Source organism: Lygodium microphyllum, chromosome 3 (genome assembly GCF_053477565.2).
Source record: "Lygodium microphyllum isolate KBCC chromosome 3, Lygodium_microphyllum_v1.1.10, whole genome shotgun sequence".
Lineage (NCBI taxonomy): Eukaryota > Viridiplantae > Streptophyta > Polypodiopsida > Schizaeales > Lygodiaceae > Lygodium > Lygodium microphyllum.
In genome coordinates, this window is record NC_141137.1 from 164,583,364 (window position 1) to 164,600,196 (window position 16,833).

At 43.2% G+C, this 16,833-nt stretch overlaps 1 non-coding gene across 1 annotated transcript; it reads left to right on the plus strand.

The window, feature by feature from the left end:
- The first annotated feature begins 296 nt into the window (after nt 1-296).
- Nucleotides 297-533, plus strand: LOC148039124 (small nucleolar RNA U3). Its single transcript, XR_015690486.1, has one exon. It is a non-coding gene; the product is annotated as a small nucleolar RNA U3 (small nucleolar RNA).
- Nucleotides 534-16,833: the final 16,300 nt, after the last annotated feature.

The following is a 16,833-nucleotide window of genomic DNA, read 5'->3' on the forward strand; positions in this document are numbered from 1 at the left end:
AAGCACCAACTTTAAGACTAATTAGGTAGCTAATCTAGCCTACACGAACAATAAGCACCAACTTTAAGTTTGTTAATATCATAATAATGCGAGTAAGGTCCCAGTTAAGCGAGGATCCATAATCGTTGAGGTTTTGCGCTCGCTTCGACCCCTCCTATCTACGCGTAACACAGCCGGGGTACCCCTGAGAGAGCAGAGGCTTGTTACGGTGCATCGAGCTTGCTCAAACCCGTAAGCACTGCGCTGCCGCGCAAGATGCTCTATATGGACGCGCAGGCGGATGCGCTTCCTCTCTCACGACTATACTTGAACAGGATCTGTTCTATAGTTCGTACCTCTTGCCTGGACATTCCAGTTCAGACAAGCCCTGCACAGCCCGGAAGACGAGGCATGGCTCGGCCGCCAGAGCGCGAATAGTTTGTGGCCGCGGGGATGAGAAGGGCTCGCCCTTCCCTTCTCCCGGGCGCCTTGATGAACGTCCCACTGTGCGCATTCCAGCCGGTGGTGAAGGCTGTCGGGCGATCTGACGGGTCTCCTCTTTTTGCGGGCTCGCACTCAATACTTCAACTGCTATTGTAGGCACTCAACATTACAAAGGATTAATCAAGATGAGGGGGAATTCAAATCTAATGTATAATCCAATTCAGGCAAACTATTCTTCCGCCATTCACCATGTGCTTCATATCCATATATTGTCATTGGTGGGTGCTTTAAAGATCTTTCCTATAGAGTATCCTTCCTGCTTCATATCCATATATTGTCCTCGGTGCTTTAAATATCTGAGTATCCTTCCTGCTCATGCAGCAAATGCCTTGGGGCTTGTATCGCTTGGTCAGAAGCTATCTTTTTCATTGTGCTGCTCCTTCCTTCCTTGACAACGCTTTGCATTACCTTTGGAGGAATCCTTTTTATGCCCAAAATGTTCTTCCACCATTCACTCTATGCTTCATACCCAGATACATTCATTGGTGCTTCAAAAATCTTTTTCCTATATAATATCCTTCCTGCTCATGCATGAGCAGCAAAGGCCTTGGGTCTTGTATGCTTGGTCAAAAGCTATTTTTTTCCCCTTGCACTACTCTTGTCTCAATAACTTGTTAATTTACCTTTGTAGGAATCGTTTTTATGTCCATCACACCTTGTGCATCTTGTAGCGCACCTTCCATTTTGTGCTCATCACAACAAGTACATCTACAAAGAAGAACGTCTTGCCCTAGTTGATAGAGTTGACCAGTAATCATCTGATCGGTTCCAGTTCTTGATTAGAAGACGGATAACACGCACCTTTTCAATGGGTCTCTTTGACAGTCCCCTTTCTAATATATAGATGATATCGTCTTCCCAATGTGCTGTAAGATCTGCCTTTATTTAAGAGTTCAGATTCTTAACTAGACTACTTTCGTGGGCTAGAAAAGGAAGACCCTTCTAAAGCCATCGTCAATCTATCCTTCACCTAATCAGAGTTCTTCCAACTATCCTTAAGATCTTTGCGCCTATCATCTGTCTGAATCACCATCTAAGCTTCACAGTGGAAGCGCACAAGTGAACACAGCCATCTTTGTATCAGTTGGTTTGAAATTAAAGCAATTTTTGTTCTTCTCACTCCTTGCTCAGCGTCTATCCATTGTGCCGTGTAATTTCTACATGGTATTAGAGACCAAGGGTCTCTAAGGAGTGAAGAGTACGCAAGAGGCGAGGGCTTCAACAACGAAAATGAGAAATATTATATGTTGCATTAGGTAGCGATGCTGGCGCATCAGGTGGTGGTGGTGTTGTACTGAGAGTTCAACAATGAGGATTCGTCCCACCAACCTTCGGTGAAGGCAAGTTAGATGGTACAAACTACACTTTGTGGAAGTTTAAAATTACAACTATACTTAATTCTTATGTGCTTTTGGAGATGGTGTTGCTGGGGATTGACCTAGAATTTTAATCCACCCCGGCCCATCAGATTCAATTTTCATGATATTTTCAAATGCGTATATTTTATTAGCTTGAAAATAAAGGAATGCGGATGCATTGTGTGTCCTAGTTACAAGTTGTTTTGACAATGTTTTGACCTTGATTCAGGATACAACCAAGGCATCAGAGGCTTGGAACGTACTGAGGAGTTAGTATGACATGTAAAATCAAACAAGGATTTAGAACTTGGAGAATCAAGTAGCAGCATAGAAGTTTGCCGAAGGAGACACAACTGAAGTATTTATCACTCAGATCAAGAATCTCGGCGACTAGATGGTTAGTGCTCGGATACAAAAGACTAGTGAGGAGCTAGCTCGGAGGTGTCTTTAGATTTGTCCACTAGAGTTTGATGGATTGATGACCATCCTAAATACTCACGTAAGACCCCAAGCTTTGATGTTTGAGGAATTTTTTGCACTACTAATGGATAAGGAGTCGTAGCTTAAAGCCCAAGAAGGTAGCAACAGTGGGAGATGTTGCATTCTCGACCAATGCGAAAGTCAAAAGTGGTTCCTCTACCTGCGAAAGTCAAAAGTGGTTCCTCTACCAATGGTGACAAAAAGAAGAAGGGTGGTGAGAAAAATTTTCAAGGAGAGTGGTTCTATTGCAAGAAGAAAGAACATGCAATTGCAGATTGTCGTGTCAAGAATGTAGATGAAAAGAATGGCACCGGAAGACTAAAGGAAAGGAGACAGTCAATATAGTTTGGAGTTATTAATGGAGCAATCATTGAGAAAATGTATTCCTCGGCACAAGAAATATCTACCACTAACTCATGGGTATTGGATAGTGGCGCCTTTGCAAGAATCCATCACTATGATGATGATGCAAAATGCCCTACTAAGGGCACATGTACTATTTCCTTTGTTACTTGAAATTGTAAACTAAAAAATCTTTCAAAGATATTGTATGTTCCAGATATTAAGAAAAATATGCTATTATTTGCTTCTGTAACTAATCTTGGCCATGAGGTGAGATTCACTAAGATAGGTGTAATTATTGATAGTGTTTGCAAAGTTGTCAAAAAAGGAGAAATAAGCAACAACCTATATGAGCTAAGTGCTCATATAGCCACCACTGGTGTTGGCACAAGTAAAATTTGGCATGAAAGATTTGGTCACATTGGTATTGTAGTGTTAAAGGAGACACATAAGCAAGGTATGGTTGCTCACCTACTTGTAGTAACTAGGAACCATGTGAAGCTTGTATGATGGGCAAGCAATAGAGAAAGGCATTTCCACAAGAAAACAAGAATAGATTGACAGCTCCTCTAGAGTTAGTGTATATTGACTTATGTAGTAAAATACCTATACAAGCCTTGGGAGGATCTTCTTATTTTATGTTGATCGCTCGTCGATGACTATACTAGGAAGATGTGGGTATACTTCCTTCATGATAAGACTCAAGCTTTTTGTAAGTTTATAAAATGGGGTAAAACTTGTTGAGAATGAAACATGGAAAAGTTTGAGGGAGTTTAGAACAGATGGTGGTGGTCAGTTCAGCTCAAATAATTTTGAAGACTTTTGCAAGAGCAAAGGGATTAAGTGTCAATTGATGATGCCTCATACACCTTAGCAAAATGGTATTGTTAAACATTGAAATCGCACTATTATGGAAATGGCAAGGTACATGCTTAAGGGCAAGGGAAACAGTGTTGGGCAGAAGCTGCTAATACTGCACTCTACATTCTCAATTGAAGTTATACAAAGGCTCTTAAGGGAAATGCTCCTCAAGAGGGCTATTCTGGTAAGAAACCATCTATCTCACATTTTATAACATTTGGATGTGATTGTCATGCACATGTTCTAAAGTATAAGAGAAACAAGTTAAATCCAAAAAGTACAAAATGTATATTCTTAGGTTATAGTGATAAGCTGCTTACAAATTGTATGAGCAAGAGGAAAAGAAGATCATAGCGAGCTATGATGTGGTGTTCAAGGAGTAGCCATATACTGTGGAGGAAAAGAATATAATTTCTTCCACTTTATTATCTAGCGAAGAAGGAGTCCACTATATGAACCTATCCCAAGAGTTGTCCCTACCCTCAAGGAAGGAGGAAGCATCATCTTCAAATGATGAAGAAAAAGTCCACCAACTTGCAATCACGCCATTAGAAAAGTTATTTTTGCCTTAAGTTTGTAAGTTGAAGAAGGCATTTATGGGATAAAACAAGCCCATCTAGCATGGTACCAATGGATAGATGAATTCTTTTTATGCTTGAATTTCAAAATATGTGCCTCAGATTCTAACTTGTATGTTTACAAGGATGGTGAAAAGTCTATGCAGATAACCTTATTATAGGTGACTATGAAGATATGATCCATCAGACTCTAAAGGCTTTGAGCTCTAATTTTGAAATGACAGACTTGGGCTTGTTGCACTACTGTTTGGGGATTGAAGTCTAGCAAGAGTCTAGAAAAATCTTCATCTATCAAAAGAAGTATGCATGGGAGATCTTAAAAGGATTTGGCATGACGGTGTGTAAGGAGATAGCTACACATATGGGGATCAATGTGAAGTTATCCATTGAGGATACATCAATACTAGTAGACATTGGGAGGTATATGATGGAACCTAGAACGGGCTGGCACTGGCTCATGCACTAGCCAGACCTCTATCTCACGCGCTCAACAACCCCACGGCCTCGTGGCCAGGAGCGTTGATGACACATACATTGCCTTCCTAAATATCTTGCGTTTGTATTACGTCGTTTGTAATCCACTCTTCTCTCACCCACTACTCCTCAGAGGGAGTCCCTTACACATTGCCTAATGGCACGAAGCACAGACATAGGGGGTCCTCCAACGGCTGAATGCCGCCACCCCTCTCCGACTCTCCTACACCTTGGGGATTGGCCCCTCGGTGCGTCGCTCAACATATAAACATTTCGCACAAAATCCACTCAAGGTACCATTTAATCGTATACAGGAATGTACCATTGTCCTTACTTCTCTTTCCCCTAGACCCCACGACTAGCCTATGGCTTAGGGTGTCCTATCTCTCACTCAACGTGGGTCAAGGTCCTAATGAAAGCAATTGATGTGCATCCAGGATTTCTGATACCTTTAAATATTTCCATAACTTATGCATATTGTGGATGCTAAGTGCTCAAACAATTATAAAATCAATATTGTGCACATGTGAAAAACATCATTTCAATGATTTTCAACTACCGTCCTTATGCGGCGTTGCACGAACCTAGCACCGAGGAAACCCTCGTGCTACTAGGCTCTCATTCTATAATTATTCACCGACCTATATGGCATGCAAACAAAAGCCAGAAATCTTTTCATCATTTTACTCCGCATTTAGACACATTTTAACCACTCTACCCTCCCATCGATCAAATGTTGCATTGTTGTATAGATTTATAAGGCATTTGGTCATCATTTTATGTGTGAAAAGCGGAAAAAGACGCACTAGAACAAGAAGGTGGGGCTGAACTAAGGCAAATCCTCATGCTTCAGTCCCCAAAAACATTCACGAACATTGTTCTTAATTTTCATTAATTTTCCGCACCCAAAATGCATTTTTCCCTTATTTTTTAGTGGTTTTTCTCTATTTTCCTTGTATTTTCCCTTATTTTCTGCATTATTTTATTACTGAAAATTTAAAATAGGTTATGGGCTGTGGCCCTTAGTTTCTTCTTGCAACAAAAATGAAAATTTAGTTGGTGTTCCTATTTATTCCTCCATTTTTATGCTCAAAACCATCATTTTCCCTTGATTTTCCATATTTTACGTGTTTTAGTGTATTATTTTGGGCCACAAGATGCATGTTTTTCTGATTTTCTAATTATGATTAACAAATACTCATGGACAATAGCAACATGAACAATTTTTAGCCCACATGAACAACATTTTATCAATCAAAAGCCATGAAATCTCAAATTTCCTTTGAAAAAATTGAATTACCGCTTATTTGCGTGTCTCGGGTTTCATGTCCATGGCTGCAAATCTGAAAATCAGCAGCACTTCATGCTCATGATGATCACACGTCACCATCTCCAGCCCGTGGAGCAATCCGATCGATGCCGGACAAGCCTCCACCATTCTTTCTTCTTCCTTTCTCTTCCCACATGAATCCCCTCTTAGAGGAGAGAGAGGGAGGAGAGAGAAAGACTGATTTTCTCTCTCCCTCTACAGGCTACCATTGTCTGCGCGGAACGGAGCGATGCGGAGCGAGGGATGAATGTAGTTGCCTGTTGTGCTTGGTTCCATGGCTTCCTTTTGAGCCATCATCACGATTTGGGGGAGCAGGGGGGCATTTTTTTCGCGGCCTGCTGTAGCACGCCGCCTTCCTCCATTTCGTGGTTTTTTTGGAAGGGGGGGGTGCCCCTTCACAAAGGCACCCCTTCACTCCTCCTTTTGGGCACCTTCCCAATTTTGACCGGCCTTTTGGCCCTTTTCCCGTCTCTCTCGCATACGGTGTCCGAATCCCGATCTGAAAATTTCTTTGAGCTCGTCTCGGCATCCCGCACTGATTGACAGCTCCATTGACTGCCACAGGCGCATGGAAAATTTACTAAAAATCCGCAAGTGTTGCTCGGGCATCCTTAGAGCACTTTGACGCTTAAAATCGTCCTAGGTCGAGCTGCCACCTTTGACGTTGAATATTTTTCCCTTGATATTCATAATTATTAGCTATTTTTAAGCAATTTTTGGCACCAAAATTCCGCTCTCATTGGCGACCACGGGATAGGGCGACTTAGCCCATCGAATCCACGAACATATCTGCACATAAACAACCAAAGAAGCATCAAGCTGATACAAAACAAATATATAATAAAACTCAGCACAATGCTCACCCTACCCCCTGACAGAACCAAGGCATGACATCCACAAGGAGTAGGCCTAGCATTATCTAATAGAAGATCCGAAGCGAGTCACTAACCAACTGCGCCGACACAGCCAAACTAAAAAAACTATCAAAGAGATTGCCCTAAATGGTAGTCTGAACTACTTGCCAACTAAAGACAACACAACTAGGAGCTCCTACAAGGCGAGGACTCCTATAGCCTGATCAAGGAGTATTTTCTTTCAGTACATTTCTTCTTTTAGGGTTTTTATTTTATCAACATACTTGGGCATGTAAAAAGGAGGGAGCTGAGCGTAGTGACCCAAGGAAAACAGGGCATCGGCCTCAGGACCTGTCTCGGCACCCAAGAACCTACCAAGCCCTCGCAAGGCGACACTTAATCCTTTTCTAACGCTCACTTTTATTTTCGCTCCAACCTTCCTTGTTTTGTTTTTTTGTTTTTCCAGCAAGATGCCACCCCTAGGAGGACAAGGTATCGGCCCCGGGTCTGACTCGTCCCCAAGAACCTACCAGGCCTTCGCAAGGCGATGATCAACCACTTATACATTTTTATTTCTTTTCTTTTCTTTAATAGGGGTTAGAACCCCTTTTTACACACCTCCGTATTTACATTCATCTTTTGGGATGTTCAAGGTTTCTTGGCATCATCATTATTATCTTCTAGCAGGCTTCTCTAACTGCCTCACTACTAACAAGAACTCCTAAAACGGCTGCCTAGCACGCTAGCAGAATAGGGCCACTAGGACTTCCTTCCAAAACCGGTCTTTCGATACTTGATAATGTTTTTACAGGAGGCAAGGACTACTCCGACCTCCATCAAACATACTTAGCCTAAACCTAGGACTTCATGCCTTGGTTGCCGGTCCCCAACAAAATATATCCCCTTGACAAGTACAAATACACATATAACAGGAAAGAAAGGTACTCGTAAAGGAGAGGTATCACCTGGATTGGCCACAAGAAGCTTCCATCGCAGCAAAGGCTCCTCCAGGCTCCACCAAATTCCACGAATCACAAAATCTATCCAGCACAACACTTAAAACAAAAACCCGATTAAACGCACCCGCACTAGACAGGGAAATGGCCCTCTTGGCCTAATGAAATCAAACATGCCTTTGCCAATAGATTGGCCCTCTTGGCCTAATGAAATCAACCAATACTACGCATAACATCCTCCTGGAACCAACTATGATAGACATCAAAGCATACCATTCCCAGGGGAACAGAGGCTCGTAGCCCTAAACTAGGTGCATTAAATTATGACCCATCCCTCCTGCGTATATCGCAAGAGGTGTTCGCATCACATGTCGTCTAATCAGTCTGTGGGTCCAAGATAATAAAGGCAGATGAGTCTCGCCTACCCTCTGCATCACCCAGATCAACCATCGTCTGCCAAAGAGGGCATGTTCAGAAAGCATACCCCACAAACGACCAAGTCATGTCTCATCGTCAATAGATATATCGGGACAAGGGCCACAATTAAAGAAGAGGTCTTCTTCATACGCAAAATTATCCAATGAATCGGCAAACTGATTCCAGTCTCGTGGAATCAGCTGAAAAGACACTCTATCGAATTCGTCTAGCAGGGCTATGGCAGTATGATGGTACATGCAAAGGATGGGGTTTCGTACCATGTACATCCCAGTGAGTTGATTTAAAACCAACTGAGAGTCCCCTTTCACCAACAACTGGCGGATACCACCTTTCTTTGCAATATTCAAACCCATAATTAGGGCTTTGTATTCTGCCATATTATTGGTAAAATTCACCCCGAGATAAGCAGCTAACTTCATGACAATGCATCGTCGGGGGTCTCGGATGACAACTGCTACACTTCCTTTTTTGCATGCACCCCTGGACGCCCCATCAAAGTACAAGGTGTACATCCATAAAGGGTTTACATATCCCACCATCTGGAACTCTACTCGTAATTATGGTAATCGAAATTCAGCATATTCAACGGGTGGACTATAGGCTCCATCCCTCCATCATCATTGAATTCAACAGGGATGCTCGTCAAAATTTGTAGGCAGTGATGGCAGAACACCTTGATCTCCCAAATAAATGTCCTGTCTTCTTGCTCAGTCACCTTATATCCTTTGCTCCACCAAATGAGCTTTCCCTGATGAAACCTCTGTTCTAAATATGGGTGTTCTAAATAAGGTATCAGACAACCCATCAACCTCTATCACGATTTCCTTGCAGATATTTGATCGATCTTGCCTAGACCTGTAATGCAGTCATAGTGTTAGTGCAATCAGAAATAATAAGGTTTAATCTTATTAAGATTAACCTTATTTTTAAATTCTATCCCCTCAAGGTCAGCTAACAAGACTGTGGATTTATTCTTTCCTATTCTAACGATCCTATAGGGCCCGCCCCATTTGGGCTCTAGCTTGCCTGGAAATAATTCACATCGTGCATCATAATACAGAACAAGCTATTCTTTCTTGAAGGTGTATTTCTTGGCTTTAAGGTCGTGTAACTGCTTCATTCGGCGCTTCGCCACTTCTTGGTGCAATAAGCTCTGCAGCTTAAGCTCATCTAAATGTGCCAGTGTCGTCAAGCGCTCAAAAAGTGCGTCTTCATCACTCAAAGAATGATTGATGGCAAACCGAATAGTCGGCAGCTCAATCTCTAAAGGCAAGACACACTCCTCCCCATATACTAACTTGAACGGGGTATGGCCAATGGCTCATTTGAAGGTCGTATTATAGGCCCACACTGCCACGTATAACTTTTTATCCCAATCCCGTTTCTTTTCCGACACAATTTTGGACAGGATGCCCACAAGCTGCTTGTTGGTGCTTTCAACTTGCCCATTGGCTTGCGGGTTATATGGGATTGTCTTGTTATGCTTGATTTGCCAAGTCTCTGTCAAGCTTTTGATCACGTTATTCAGGAAATGGGTTCCGCGGTCCGACACTAATTCTTTCGGCGGACCAAAACGGCATATTATCTGCTCTAAAAGGAAACTAGCAGTTTCCTTAGCATCATCTTTCCTTGTTGCACGTGCTTCTGACCACTTTGTGAAGTAGTCAGTTGCTACAATGATGTATCTCTTTTGCGCAGTCGATGACAGAGTAATAGGACCCACAAAGTCTATTCCCCACTTCTCAAATGGAAGTGTCGTCATAATAGGGGTGAGTGGTCGTTTCCTATTCTCTCGACTATCATGTCGTTGACAAATATCGCATCTCTTAACATACACAAACGCATCCTGGAAGATGGAAGGCCACCAATAACCTGCTCTTAAAGCCTTTTGTGCTATAAGCCGTCCAGCAAAATGGCCACCGCAAACAAAATCATGGCACTCTTCCAAAATGAATGGCACCTCATCAGGCATCACACATCGGCGATATATGTCATCAACCCCTTGCCGATATAATGTACCTGCAATCAAAGCAAACTTTAACGCTTGCTGCCTAATTTTCCTTCTCTCAGCTTTAGATAATTCGGATCCCGCCTCTCCTGTTGATAAATAATGCGTTATTGCAGCATACCAGGAGGGAATAGATGCCGTATCTATTTTAAATAACAACTCCATGTCACTACCTTCAGCCATATATTCTTTCGGCTCCCCAAAGTCCACAAGACATTCCACGATGCCTTGCAACCTTGGTGGCTTACTCCTGATTTCATAATCAAATTCGTGCAAAGTGATTAACCACTTCGCTAGACGATCAGGCGGCTATAGCTTATTCATCAATAATCGAAGTCGCTTCGCCTTCGTATAAAGCACGACTTTCTCATAGAGAATATAATGCCTGAATTTCTTGGTCCCAAAGACCATCGCTAGACACAACTTCTCCATGTAGGTATAATTGATTTCGGATACCCCCAGCTTCCGGCTAGCAAAAGCAATCGGGTGGTACCACTTCTCTTCCCAAATTTGGGCTAAACAGCAGCTGATACTATACATGGTGGCTGCTGAGAATATATAGAACACCTCACCTCTTTTAGGTGCTTTTAAAACGGGAGCTCTTGCTAGCTCTTGTTTCACATCCTCGAATGCTACCCTACAAGGGTCACCCCATACAAACAAACAGCTAAAGGACAATAAATTTGTAAGCGGCAACGTTCTTTCTACCAAGGCGTTTATGAATCTACGGTAATAACCAACCGAAGACAGAAAGCTATGAACTTCTTTCGGAGTGCATGGTGGACCCATGGCAACTATAACTTTGACCTTCTCGGGGTATGTCGCAATTCCTACCGAACTGACCACATGACCCAACAATAGCCCATAAGGTACTCCAAAAACACACTTTCGTGGGTTTAGGGCGATGCAAAATTGTCTACAGCGCTCAAAGCATTTTCTTTAAATGATCAACTGCCTTCCTCTCACGGTGGCAGCACCTAAGTCATCAATAAACACCTTCAACTCTTCAGGGGATATGTCACCGAATGTCTTATCTGCTGTTCGTTACCACGAACCAGGCGCATTGCATAAACCAAAGGCCATCACATGGTACGCAAAAGTACCAAATACCGTAATAAAAGTTATTTTCAACTTTTCCTCTTCTGCAATTGCCATCTGGTTATATCCTGCAAAGCAATCCATAAACGAATATATCTCCCTACCCGCTAATTGATCCAAAATCTGGTCAATAAATGGCAACGGGTAGTAGTCCTTAACTGTCTGCTTATTCAGCTCTCTAAAGTCTACACATAATCGAATTTGATTATTTTTCCTCTTTCTGATCACAACCGGCGAACACCATTCCGTCTGTTGCACAGGAAAAATCAAACCCACTTTTCAAAGCTTCTGTAACTCTTCAAACAGCCCGTCCCTCAGTTCGAAAGGCATACGCCTTACTTTCTGTCGTACAGGACGACTGCCCTCTTTCAACGGAATTGTATGAACAGCAAGACTAGGAGGAATGCCTCTTAGCTCATCATAACTCCAGGCAAAGATATCACGGAATTCCTGAATCAAGGCCACATAGTCCTCCTTTTCTGTTGTGCTGAGCATAGAACCTAATTTGATTGGCCGTGAATCATCAAGCGTACCAAGGTCTAGCTCGATAACATCTGCATCTCTTATACGATCTTGGCCCTCTATCGACTCATTCAAAGTGATCCAATAGATGTCTTCTGTGGTGGATCCCTCTTTGGACTCATCACTTGATGATGTCTCATTGGCAGATAAATCTTCTAATGTCTCCAATTCTGTAGAGGATAGAGGAGCTCTCTCACTCTGCGGAGACTCAGGATAAGCATCAACCACCACACACTGGGCACCTCTGCCGAATATTAGTCGACCGGCGGGTATATCTACTTGGTAGTCTGCTTGCAAGATCCAAGGTCGTCCAAGTAATACTTGGTAACTTGGACGGCCTGCAAAACGAATCACCCTAAAGTCCAACAGGCATTCTACATTTGCAACAGTGACATGGACCTTAGTAATGCAGCCTTCCAGCTGTCTCAAACTATCATCTGCCATTCTGAGAATTGTGGAGATATCTTTCTAGATCGCAAGACCCAACCTTTCCATCAGTTCAGAACTCATAATGTTAACAGATGATCCCGTGTCGACAATGGCATAATCTACTAATATCCCATCGACATAGGCTGCAACCCTTGGGCAATGCTTCTCAGCATGCTCGAACCAGTCATCACTAACTCGCGCAATACCCAAAGGTTCTACGATATACCCAGTATGTAGGATCTTTCTAAATTCCTTGTGTACTCCTGGGGAAAGCTTGATAAGCTGTAAGAGATTCACATCCGGCTTGACTTTGCAAAGAGAGCTCGCCAAATCGAATTCATGATAGTTCGATAGAGTTCGCTTTTCACGCCAAACCATCTGCTCTTTAGGTCAATGAACCGGCTTTATTGCCTCTTTCTTAACTTTCACCTTCTTCTTCTTCTTTGGTGGTTCCTTATCGGCTTTACTTTCCATGGGCTTCAAAGGTCCCCCTTCCATGGCAGGATCCAAAACTTGCGTTCCTTTGTCGCCTTGTTTAGGGTTTCCGTCTCGACAGGCTTATCCTTGTCAGCTTCTCTACCCTTTTGACCTCTTGTAAGAACAGCTCGCAGATTAGAGGTTTCAGCATCATTAACGCGTACAACCTCAATCAAACTAATCCCACTCCCACTAGGTAGCTCCTCCATTGTAGTCTTTGGTCGTTGAAGTATTTGTTTAGGCCCGTCATCTCGCTGGGAATCATTTCCTTGCACACGATGATTAACAGGCCCTGGTTGCCGACTACCGCGCTGGAGGGAACTGATCTTACTCTAGCAAGTAGCTGCTAAATGGCTGGATTTTCCACAGATGTCGCACTTAACATTTGGCCAATTTCTTGGATAGTGCTGCCCACCACACCATTTGCAGCTAAACCTCGAAGGTGCACCCTCATCTGGGTATCTACTTCCTATCAAATTTTGTTGTTTTTTAAAGAAGTTGACATCAACGGGTATTTGCCGATAGTGCTCTGTAATCATGCCGGTATAATGCTTCATCATGTCCTTAACCTCGCCAAGAACATTAGAAGCGCTCGACTCATAGCCTTGGTCATTACCATGTCGTTCCATCGGCCTAACAATTCGATTAGGCACTGGTTGTTGAGCCACATGTATGGTATTAGAATTGACCGCCTGGCCTCCACCATTTGGAGCCATTTGACTGCCCGTAGGCATCGACATGCTAGGGGGAGCTGGTAATAAAGGGACATTCTGCATCATGTTCCCTCTCCCATTAGGGTTAGCCATCGCTATCCCTTGGCCACTACTGCCATTGGCCATCGCTAAACCCATATTCAAATTACCTCGAGAAGCATAGGCTGCTTGTAGTCGGGATTCCACCTCTTGTGCTCGTGTAATGGTAGTGTCTATATCCCCCAAGGGGACACTACTCAACTGCAATTGGATATTAAAGTCCAAACCATGTAGGAAATATTGCAATTGGGCAGCTGCGGAGATAGGAATAGAGGTGTCCAACTTACAAAAAACTTCTTTTATTTTCTTCGCATAAGCACAAATATCCTCGTGTGGTTCTTGGCGGGTCACGTTGAGTACACGCAACCAATATTGCCCACCCCTTTCAGGGGGAAACTCCCTTCGAAAAGCTCCATAAAATGAATCAATATTCAATATGGTTCCAGCTTCTAAACCATGATACCATATAGCGGCTCTTCCTTTGAGAGTCATGTTGAAGAACATCATTAAATGTCCTTCTTCTTGGATGCGACAGTTAAGCATCAGTTTTTGAAACTCCCTAATGTGGAGTTCCGCATCTTCCTCAACTAACCCATTAAAAATGGGTAGCGGGTAACCTAGAGCCGGCAAATCCATCGTTCCTACTGGAATTGCAATAGGCTGCGCCATGACGAGGATTGGATTTGCACTAGGAATAAGGGACGGTGGGGTTACACCTCCCGCACTTGATGTAGACTGGCTTATGGAAGAAAGGGGAGCACTAGAGCTTCCACCTTCTCCTAACTTACTGCTTGTGGCCCCAAGACCACTAGATCCACTCCCTCGTAAGGGTTCAGTACTGCTACACTTAGGGGAATATCTCCTAAAAATTTTAGCAGGTCGCCTAGCTCTTTCGTCTCTCTCTTGCTTTTGGATCTCTGCTAGACGATGCTTATCGATAAATAACGGATCAATCACAGTATCCTTTGGCATAAACTACTAGTTGGTCCCTCGACAACCAGGATTCGAGGACCGCCACTTTTAAGCGGCTCCCGGCAGACGCTCCACTAATGGAACCTAGAACGGGCCGGCACTGGCTCGTGCACTAGCCGGACCTCTATCTCACGCGCTCAACAACCCCACGGCCTTGCGGCCAGGAGCGTTAATGACATATACATTGCCTTCCTAAATATCTTGCATTTGTATTACGTTGTTTGTAATCCACTCTTCTCTCACCCACTACTCCTCAGAGGGAGTCCCTTACCTATTGCCTAATGGCACGAAGCACAGACATAGGGGTTGCTCCAACAGCGGCTGAATGCCGCCACCCCTCTGCGACTCTCCTACACCTTGGGGATTGGCCCCTCGGTGCGTCGCTCAACATATAAACATTTCGCACAAAATCCACTCAAGGTACCATTTAATCGTATACAGGAATGTACCATTGTCCTTACTTCTCTTTCCCCTAGGCCCCACGACTAGCCTATGGCTTAGGGTGTCCTGTCTCTCACTCAACGTGGGTCAAGGTCCTAATGAAAGCAATTACTGTGCATCCAGGATTTCTGATACCTTTAAATATTTCCATAACTTATGCATATTGTGGATGCTAAGTGCTCAAACAATTATAAAATCAATATTGTGCACATGTGGAAAACATCATTTCAATGATTTTCAACTACCGTTCTTATGCGACGTTGCACGAACCTAGCACCGAGGAAACCCTCGTGCTACTAGGCTCTCATTCTATAATTATTCACCGACCTATATGGCATGCAAACAAAAGCCAGCAATCTTTTCATCATTTTACTCCGCATTTAGACACATTTTAAGCACTCTACCCTCCCATCGATCAAATGTTGCATTGTTGTATAGATTTATAAGGCATTTGGCCATCATTTTATGTGTGAAAAGCGAAAAAAGACGCACTAGAACAAGAAGGTGGGGCTGAACTGAGGCAAATCCTCATGCTTCAGTCCCCACAAACATTCACGAACATTGTTCTTAATTTTCATTAATTTTCTGCACCCAAAATGCATTTTTCTCCTATTTTGTAGTGGTTTTTCTCTATTTTCCTTGTATTTTTCCTTATTTTTTGCATTATTTTATTACTAAAAATTCAAAATAGGTTATGGGCTGTGGCCCTTAGTTCCTTCTTGCAACAAAAATGAAAATTTAGTTGGTGTTCCTATTTATTCCTCCATTTTTATGCTCAAAACCATCATTTTCCCTTGATTTTCCGTATTTTACGTGTTTTAGTGTATTATTTTGGGCCACAAGATGCATGTTTTTCTGATTTCCTAATTATTATCAACAAATACTCATGGACAACAGCAACATGAACAATTTTTAGCCCACATGGACAACATTTTATCAATCAAAAGCCATGAAATCTCAAATTTCCTTTGAAAAATTTGAATTACCGCTTATTTGCGTGTCTCGGGTTTCATGTCCATGGCTGCAAATCTGAAAATCAACAGCACTTCATGCTCATGACGATCACACGTCACCATCTCCAGCCCGTGGAGCAATCCGATCGATGTCGGACAAGCCTCCACCATTCTTTCTTCTTCCTTTCTCTTCCCACATGAATCCCCCCTTAGAGGAGAGAGAGGGAGGAGAGAGAAAGACTGATTTTCTCTCTCCCTCTACAGGCTGCCATTGTCTGCGCGGAATGGAGCGATGCGGAGCGAGGGAATGTAGTTGCCTGCTGTGCTTGGTTCCATGGCTTCCTTTTGAGCCATCATCACGATTTGGGGGGGGGCGTTTTTTTTGCGGCCTGTTGCAACACGCCGCCTTCCTCCATTTCGTGGTTTTTTTGGAAGGGGGGGTGCCCCTTCACAAAGGCACCCCTTCACTTCTCCTTTTGGGCACCTCCCCAATTTTGACCGGCCTTTTGGCCCTTTTCCCGTCTCTCTCGCATACGGTGTCCGAATCCCGATCTGAAAATTTCTGTGAGCTCGTCTCGACATCCCGCACCTGACAGCTCCACTGACCGCCACAGGTGCATGGAAAAATTACTAAAAATCCGCAAGTGTTTCCCAGGCGTCGTTAGAGCACTTTGACGCTTAAAATCATCCTAGGTCGAGCCGCCGCCTTTGACGTTGAATATTTTTTCCTTGATATTCATAAATTTTAGCTATTTTTAAGCAATTTCCGGCACCAAAATTCCGCTCTCAGTATAGTAGGTTGGTTGACAACCCCATCTACTTGTGTAACACCAAGCCACATATTAGTTTTGCTATTGGTGTTTTGAGCAAGTTCTCAAACAAATCACGAGAAAGTCATTGGAAAGATAGAATACGAGTGCTCAAATACTTGAAGGGAAATCTTGACTATGGTATCACATACAATTTTGAAAGTGCTCTTATGGGGAACCGTGACTCAGATTGGAGGGCAAGTGACGGGTGGTTCTAG